At 44.2% G+C, this 9,434-nt stretch overlaps 1 pseudogene; it reads left to right on the top strand.

The window, feature by feature from the left end:
* The first annotated feature begins 321 nt into the window (after positions 1–321).
* On the top strand, positions 322–3,301 carry LOC123828570 (annotated as a pseudogene).
* Positions 3,302–9,434: the final 6,133 nt, after the last annotated feature.

Raw genomic sequence — 9,434 nt, 5'->3', positions numbered from 1 at the left:
TGCCACAGGGGACCAGTTGTTGTGGTTTGTGACCACAGGCCACCCAGTCTGATTCAGCAAGATTCTGTGTTGTTAGAGGTCAGCTCCCCAAAGAGCAAAGCAGCAAAGCAGGGGACCTGCCCTAGGAATCTCTCCTTCTCACTCGCTCCCAGAGGGGTTAAGCTTCAGGAAACTTCTCAAAAATGCTTGCAGGCTGGGTTAGGTCACCAACTGCTGTGTGACTTTTGGCAAATTACTCCACCCTTCTGAATGTCAGTCGGCCACTTTTTTGTCTGTATGATCCATCTGTAAATCAAAGGCCCATCCTCTGCCTACATTACCATGGTCACTCTCCACAGTAAGGCAGAGACTCTGATCATGGTCACTTATAGGGAGAGAAATGGTGGCTCGGAAGAAGGAACTCACTTGCCCAAGTTGGGAGCTAAACCCAGATCTGTTGGATTCCAGCAATGGTGAGGCTTTTGGGGACCCAAGGCTAAAACCCTCTATAGCAAGTGTCTGGCACCCAGAAGTCACTAAGCAGACGGGAGCTATTTTTCTGGTCACTAGCCTTAGGATGGTGGGGGACCACCTCCCCTCTTCCAGCCCTAGTTTCCTCAGCTGCAAAATGGGGACTTAGAATCCTCCACGTAGAATTCTCTCCTTACCGGCTTTGGAAGATATCAGAGATACAAAGTGTGTAAAAATAAATGGTGGGCCTTTGGCAATTCCTTAAAAAGTTAAATGTCTAGTTATCACATGACCCAGCAATTTCTCTCCAAGACATATATCCAGAAAAATTGAAAATGGTACTCAAAGAAGAACAGGCTCACACAGGGGCAAAGCAGCACTAGTCACATTAGCTCAAAGCAAAAACAACCCAAAATGTCCATTATACAGCAATAAAAAGGTCAACATAGTAATGTAAGTCCTAGCCACAGCAATCAGTGAAGAAAGAAAAATGAAAGGCATCCAAATTGGAAAGGAGAAAGCAAAACTCTCATTGTTTGCAGATGACAAGATAGTGCACATAGAAAATCCTATAGACTGGAAAAAAAAAAAAAAGGGACAAAGCCATAGAAAGGAATGAGGCACTTACACCAGGACATGAATGAACCTTGAAAACATTATGCTGGGTAACATGAGCTAGACACAAAAGGACACATATTGTATGATTCCTTTTATATGAAATTCCCAGGGTGGGTAATTCTTTTTTTTTTTAAGATTTTATTTATTTTTAGAGAGGGAAGGGAGAGAGAAAGAGAGAAAGAGAGAAACATCAATGTGCGGTTGCTGGGGGCTATGGCCTGCAACCTAGGTATATACCCTGACTGGGAATTGAACCTTCGATGCCTAGTTCACAGCCCACGCTCAATCCACTGAGCCACGCCAGCCAGGGCCCGGAGTGAGTAATTCTTAAAAATAGACAGCATATTGGCAGTTCCCAGGGGCAGAGGGGAGGAGGGAACGAGGAATGATTACTTAATCGATATTGGGTTTACATCTGTGGTGATGAAACCATTCTAGAAGCCTGAATTGTACGTGGGATCTCCCTGACCTCAAGCAGGTTCCACTCCTCTGCCAGAGAGCCTTGCAGGTGACACACACCAACAGTGAAGTCACCACCCTTGGACACAGGTGACTCAGCAAGAGGGCAGGTAGCAGAACCCAGGCTATTGGGCAGCCTGACCTGGTTCTTCCCCCCTGGCTCAGGAGCACCCAGCCAGGCAGGCCCAGAGCTTAGGGGCTGTCGCAGGGGTGTCAAACCATTTTCACCAGGGGCCACATCAGCCTCATGGTTGCCTTCAAAGGGCCAAATGTAATTTCAACTCCTTAACTGTTAAGGAGTAGTTACATTTATACAGTCCTAAAATTATTTCTGCCCTTTAAAGGCAACTGGGAGACTGATGTGGCCCCCGGTAAAAATGAGTTTGATACCCCTGGTTTAGAGAGAAAAATCTGTTATTTTCACTTCTCTGTGCTCTGACTTGTGCTGATACCCCCAGAAGACTCAGCTCTGGAGCCAGCACTCAAGGAGCTCCCAGTCTGGAGAGTATGGAATTGGACAGACATACTCCCAGGCTTTCAGAGTCAGGACTGAGCCCAGAAAGGAGCCTGGAGCTGGGAAAGCCAAGAGGAGAAATCCAGAGAAGTGAGGCCTCCTAGAAAGGGGAATATAGAAGGTGGGTTTTGAAGAATAAATAGGAGTCCTCCCATTCAAATGAAAAGGCTTGTGAGTATTTTACGTACACGCATACTTTCCTAGTGGGAATGCAAAGTGATATAAGAAAATGAAAAAGTTTGTTAATTTTTTACACACTTGAATACTTTACTAGTGGAGAGGAAATGAATGATATCTGGCAAAATTATATATGAATTTATACAGTTCCAGGAATATATCCCAGTGATTCTTTTGCAAAAATAAGAAAAGATGGATGAACAAGGCTTTTCATGGCAACGCTATTTAAAGTATCAAAAGACTGTAAATATCCTGTATGTCTATCAATAGGGGACAAGTGAATAAACCATGGCACAACCACACTCTGGAGTATTATGCAGCTGTGAAAAGGAATAAGAAAGATCTCTGTACACTAGAAACAGTGGAAAAACAGCAACTTGGATTCATATATATATTTATTTTAATTAAAAGCTAGACCATGAAAAATTATAAATGGTGGCCTCAGGAAGAGGCAAAAATCATGATGGAAGGCACAGAAATAGAAGCTAGAAATCTCTCTGTGTACTACGTTTTATAGATTTGACTTTGAAACCATGTAAATATCTTACATAATTCTAAAATAATATTATATTTTAAAAATAAGGGGTTGGGCTCTGGGCCCTGAGCATATCTTCCCCAACCAGACTAAGGAACCAGAGCCACCCCAGGGCCCTACAGAAGGCACCGGAGACTGGAGCAGCGAGGAGCCTGAGGAAGAGCAAGAGGAAACCAGGGCAGGTCCAGCTGGCTATGCCTCCCAGCCCCTGAACCAAGATCCTGAACCACAGGAGGTGGAGCTGGCACCAGTGGGGGATGAAGAAAGATGTAGCTGTTAATATCCAGGATTGGATCCAGGCCCTGGGGCTTCACTTACCAGACCCACCATTAGAGAGCGATGATGAAAAAGAAGAGGGAGGCACAGCATTGAGCAACCACAGCTCTATTCCCATGGACCCAGAATATGTACAGCTGGTGGAAAGGCCAATGGCTGGAGTAAGCCTGCCTGCACCAGGAGTTCCTGCCTGGGCTCGGGAGATATCAGGTGCCCAGCGGGAAGACATGGTACAGAAGGCTCTCCAAGCCCAGTGGGCATCCCCTGCCTGAAAGTGACCATCTTGAGAGCTGCCTTACCTGCCAGCATTCCAGACTGGAAGCAGCCCAGGACTGAACACAGCCCTGGTTGTAATGAGCATCTCCATCCTCCCCATCTCCCTTTCCACGTCAAGGCAAACCAGACTTCTTCTCAGAAATCCACTTTATTTATTCAGTTCCATAAGTATGGGGACACTGGTCCAAGTCCAGCCCACCACAGCATGTACCACTCTGGAGAATAAAGCCCCCGGTGTACACAACCAAAAAATAATAATGCCCTCAGTTCACACCCATAACAAGAAACTAGCAAGTGGTGGTGAGAATAAGGAGTAAGTGGAACCCTGTGTACTACTGGTGGGAATGTGGAATCCAGCAGTTGTGGGAAACAGTGTGGAGGTTTCCTGAAAAATTAAACATACAATGACCATATTATCCATCAATTCCACTCCTGGATATATACCAGAAAGAAGTGAGAGCGGGAACTCAAACATATTTGCACACCTGCGTACATAGCAGTACTTATTCACAATAGCCCAGAATAGAAACACCCCAAATGTCCATCGACAGATGAGTGAATGAACAAAGTATGGGCCATCCATATAATGAAATATTATTTATTCTTTAAAAGGTAGGAAATTCTGACACATGCTTCAACATGGATGAAACTTGAAGACATTTTGCTAAGCAAAAGAAGCCAGTCACAGAAGAAAAACATGATTCCAGCTATATGAGGTCCCTAGAGGAGTCAAATTTACAGAGAGAGGAAGTAGATGGTGGGTGTCAGAGGCTGGGGGAGGGGAAATGCGAAGTTAGTGTTTAGTGGGAACAGAGTTTGAATTTGAAAGATGAAAAAGTTCTGGAGATGGACAGTGAATGGTTGGTCAATAATGAGATTGCACCCATGTCAGTGAAATGTGCACTTAAAGATGGTTAAAATGGTAAACTTTATGTCATGTATATTTTACTGCAATAAAAAAGTAATGTGGTATTGCCTTACTTGAATGACTCAGTTAATCTCAACTGCATTTGTTATAGTACAATATATCAGAGATATTTTTAAATGGAGGGGGGAGAAGGAAGAATGAGGTTAATTTTTTTATCATGATAAAAGATTGATAATAATAATTACAACAAGACTAATTCTGTTATTTGAGATTTTTTTAATTATGCAGTGGCCCATTTCAGTAAATTCATGGGTTCACAAATATGTATGTAGGAAAGGAATCTCATTCTTTACCTAGGGAGATGTAAAGGAGCCCAATAGCTATTTTGGAAACTAGAGGAAAGAAGAACCAAGCATTTACCTTGCTTTTCCCATGTGAATTGTACATTGGGACCAGGTGGCAGATGAGAGGATGATTCTTTCTAGAGGTATTCCAGCTAATGAAAGAAGAAATAAGATCATTCTGATATCACTCTGTCATAGCGCCTAATGAATTGATAGATCTCGACAATGACCAGTAATGTGAGATAATGTTGCAAAAGAGAACCCATGGGTGGAGGTCATAGAGAAATCAGGTTGGCTCCATGGAGGACAGGTGGCTCAGGAGCTGGCACCTGTCCACTGAATGATGGATGTACGTGGGGGTTCATTACACAATATTGTGAATACGTTTGAGATTTACTATTTAGAGAAAAATGTTTGAAGTCCTTTGCCTTGTGTCATTCTATTGAAACAGGGCAATGACAGCTAAGAGCCTGTAGGTCACAGGTGGCAAACACGAGGCCCGCAGGCTGAATCTGGCCCTCCATCTTGTTTTATCTGGCCCAGCACCTTGTTTCTACCCAGTGGCAGTGCCAAAATCCTTGCCCCTAGTTAAGGAATAGTTACATTTATACAGTCCTAAAATTACATTTGGCCCTTTGAAGGCAACCGTGAGGCTGATGTGGCCCCCCGTGAAAATGAGTGTCACAGCACTGCTGTAGGTACTAGGTAATTAAGTCCCAGGGAATGCCAATATCTGGTGCCATTTACCCCACCCTCGGTCTTGGTCTCTAGCATACTGACGAGGGCTGAACTCATGACTTCACTATAGTATCCAGTATCCTCAGTTACAAAACTCCCATCTCTCCTGTTCCAGGACCAGGTATCCTAGAGATTAAATCTTACCTCTACTCTCCCAGAAAGATACAACTTCAGTCAACTTCTACCCACTGGGGACTGTAGAATAGCCCCAGCTGGAGGCTGTGGGATTGATTGCTCACACCATGACTTGCTTTTCCCTTTGGAAAATTAGGTTCAACCAATTCTGGAACTGGCCTGTCCTGGCTTCAGTGATTTGGCTGGGGTTCCAGACTGGCTTAAGGTCCAGCCCTAAGGCCCAGCTGGCTGCTGAGGGGCCAGGGCCAGTAGGGAAGCCTGAGGTTGGACAAATGCCCCAGCTGCAGAAATAATAGGTGATCAGAATGTGGGAGTCTGGTCATAACAGATTATCCTGTGGGCTGGACCTCTGCTGGGGAGGCTGGAGCAGGTGGGTAGATTGGCAAAAATGACTCCTTACTCACCAAACGCTTTCCACATGCTAGCACAGTTTTAGCTAGTTTAACTCTCACAGTAACCCTATGAGGTTGGTACTATTGTCCTATTTTAGAGATAGACAAAATGAAGAATAGAGATTAAGCCACTTGGCCCAGCTAGTAAGCAACAGACTGAGAACTGAATATGGGTGGGCTGGCTGAGCATGGGCTTGCAAACTTTATTAAGAGGCCACATAAAAGTAATTGTGCAACAGTTTGTATATAAAGCTTGATTAAAACCCATTTTGAAAAAAATTTTAAAGGCCAAATGAATTTGAACTAAATGAAATCACTATTCTGAACAGATATCTGCACCCCAATGTTTCCTGATACATTATTCACAACAGCCAAGACACAGATACAACCTAAATGTCCATCAATGGATGAACAAATAAATATAGAAGGTGTGTGTGTGTGTGTGTGAATATATGTATATGAATATTATTCAGCCATCAGAAAAAAAGGAAATCCTGGCATTTGTGACAATATGAATGGAAGCTGAGTGTATTTTGCTAAGTGAAATAAGAGAGGCAGAAAAAGAAAAATACTGTATGATCTCATTTACACGTGAAATCTAAAAATAAAATCAATTCAGAAACAGAGAGTAGAATGGTGGTCGCCAGGGGCTGGGAGATGCTGGTCAAAGGGTGCAAACTTCTAGTTACGAGTTAAATAAGTTCTGAAAATCTAATGTACAGCTTAGTGACTATAATTAACAATACAGTATTATAGGCTTAAAATTTGCTAAGAGGGTAGATCTTAAAAGTTCTCAGCACACACAAAAAAAGGTAACTGTGAAGTGACAAATGTGTTAACTAATCGTACTGTGGTATGCATTTTGCAAAAGGTGCACATGTCAAGTCAACTCACCGTGCTCCTTAAACTTGCACACTGTTGTATGTCGGTTATGTCTCAAGAAGCTGGGGGAAGGGAGAAGTCACACAGTAAGAAATATTTTCAGATTTGCAGACCAGATGATTTCTGTTAAATCAACTGAATTCCGTTGTTATAGCATGAAAACAGTCACAGACAACATATAAGCAAACGGGAAAAGATGTATTCCAATAAACCTTCATTTTACATAAATGAATTGTGATATATCCATACAATGGAATATTATTCAGCCATAAAAAGGATCAATTCATGATTTTTAAAAAAGCACTGATTCACACTATAATGTGAATAAAACTCAAAAACATTATGCTCAGTAAAATAATAAAAGCCAGACAGGCCCTGGCTGGTGTGCCTCAGTTGGTTGGAGCATCATCCCCTAACCAAAAGGTTGTGGGTTTGGTTCCTGGTCAGGGCACACGAGAGGCAACCAATTGATGCTCCTCTCTCGCATCAGTGTTTCTCTCTCCCTTCTTCTCTCCCTCTAAAAGCAATGAAAAAAAATGTCCTCAGGTTAGAATTAAAAAAGTAAAAATAAAAATGAATGCCAGATACGAAATGTCACATAGTGGATGATTCTGTTTATATGAAATGTCCAGAAAACGAAGCATGGCTCAGTGATTGACAGGGATGAATGAATCCTGGAGAATGACTGCTTAATGGGTACAGGACTTTATTTCAGGTTGATGAAAATGTTTTAGAACTAGATATAGGTGGTGGTTATACAACATTGTAAATGTGCTAAATGCCACAGAGTTTATGCTTTAAAATTAGTTCACTTTATGTAAGGTAAATTTCACCCTGAGGAAAAAAAACATTGTTTTTTCCACATTGACAGCTGATCCATAGGCTGTAGTTTGCTGACTCCTGCTGTACAACATCTCCTAACAAAACCCAGAGCCGAATGTAAAACCTTAGCTTAGCCCTGGCCGGGTGTCCCAGTTGGTTGGAGCATCACCCCTGTACACCAAAAGGTTGCAGGTTAGTTTCCAGCCAGGGTGAATACCTAGGTTGTGGGTTTGATCCCTGGTTGGGGCATTCCGGAGGCAACTGGATCAATGTTCTCTCCTTCTTCCTCTCCCTCTCTCTCAACTCCCATTTCTTCCTCTCTCTCTAAAATCAATAAAAACCTACTCTTGAGTGAGGGTTTTTAAAATCTTAACTCAAAGCTCTGCACATAGCAATTATTGTTATCACTATTAATTATCAGGGTCTTCATTATTATTACATTACTGTTACCAAACTGAATATTATTAACTCTTACCTTGGCTCCAAGACCAGCCCTTCTCCAAGTTCCTTCTCCTCTGGCCTCTGGCCCTGATAGCAGCCTCACTTCAGATCCAGGGCCCAGGGCTCTGCCTGTCTGTGCCAATGCTACTTCCACTAGGGCTGTCCCCAGGCCCTGAACAGTGGCACTCTCGCAAGACCCCTGGTCTGTCTGCAACCTGGAGGGGCCTTGACCTGCCCTGGCAGGTGGCCTCACGAGGTGGGAGAAGAGTAGGGGTGGAGGTGATTCACCCTTGGAGCCTTAGCCTTTCTGCTTCCTCCCAGGCCCAGCCCAGCCCAGGTGCCTGTGTGCTCATCTATGTGTGTGGATGTGTTTCACATCCCGATCCCAAACTGACCCCACATCCTCAGTCAAGCCTTTCATGTATTCAGGAATCCCTCCCTGCCACCCACTTGGTCCTCGGCCTGTGCTGGGCATTTCTGGGCACTCTAAGAGGACTCTGCATCTCCTAGTCTCAGGGAGACAGAACTGGATAGAGAAACTCCCAGCCCTGAATGGACAGGTCTGGGTCGAAAGGAGGAGCCCTAGGCTAAGGAGCCAGGAAAAGAAAACAGAGCAGCCAGGGGTAATCATGGAGGCTTCCTGGGAAAAGGTCCTACCCTAGAAGGTCACAAATCCCAGACAGACCCTAAGAGAAATGCTGGCTGGCCATGACATTCCCCTCGTTCAAACTCGAGCCAGTCTCTGCCACCAACTCCAAACTTTAAAAGGGAATCAGCCCCTCTGGCTGGCCCCTGAATTCCTGGGTGAAGCTGCTCTGCAGCTGGTCAGCAAACACTTCCCCAGGGTGAAGGCTCATAATTACATTGATCCAGACCCAACCACAGGATAGTGAAAACATGCACTGGGCTTGGAGCCCCCCACCTAGTTTCTAGCTGTGTGACCTTGGGTGAGTTACTTAACCTCTCTGAGCTTATTCCCCCTGCTGGATAAAATGGGCATAAGACGGTTAAATAAAACCACAAGTTCCCCACTGCCCCAGGTGCAATTGGTGGGAGAATCAGAGTGACAAACTCAAGATTTATAATGCTGAATCAAGGCCATTCCCAGACCAGGTGGGCATCAGGTGGAATCTCATGGACAGCCACCCCCCACAGCACCCCAGGGCTCCCCTCTGGTCTACACAGGGCCACCAGGACTAGGGCGAGATGAGCGAGGCACAAAGACGGGATCAGAATTCTTGATTTTTCCTTACCTCTGGCTCCAGTAATCTCTGCACAGAACTGTCCCTGATCCATCTCCATCTATTATCAAATGTTGATATTTTGTCCATCATGGACTTCTTGCATTCACTTTGATCCATTAAAATATTGCTTAACTTGTTGACTGAGATTTTTGGCACCACCTTAAATTTTGTGCCAGAGGAGGATGTTTCACTCTCCTCATTCTAGTCCCTGCCCCAGATGGACACATGGACCTCTTCCTGCACATTGTTCTACCAGGCAGAGC

Source organism: Phyllostomus hastatus, unplaced genomic scaffold (assembly GCF_019186645.2).
Source record: "Phyllostomus hastatus isolate PE091 unplaced genomic scaffold, TTU_PhHast_1.1 phas_contig_98, whole genome shotgun sequence".
NCBI lineage: Eukaryota > Metazoa > Chordata > Mammalia > Chiroptera > Phyllostomidae > Phyllostomus > Phyllostomus hastatus.
This window is presented reverse-complemented; position numbering and strand designations above follow the sequence as displayed.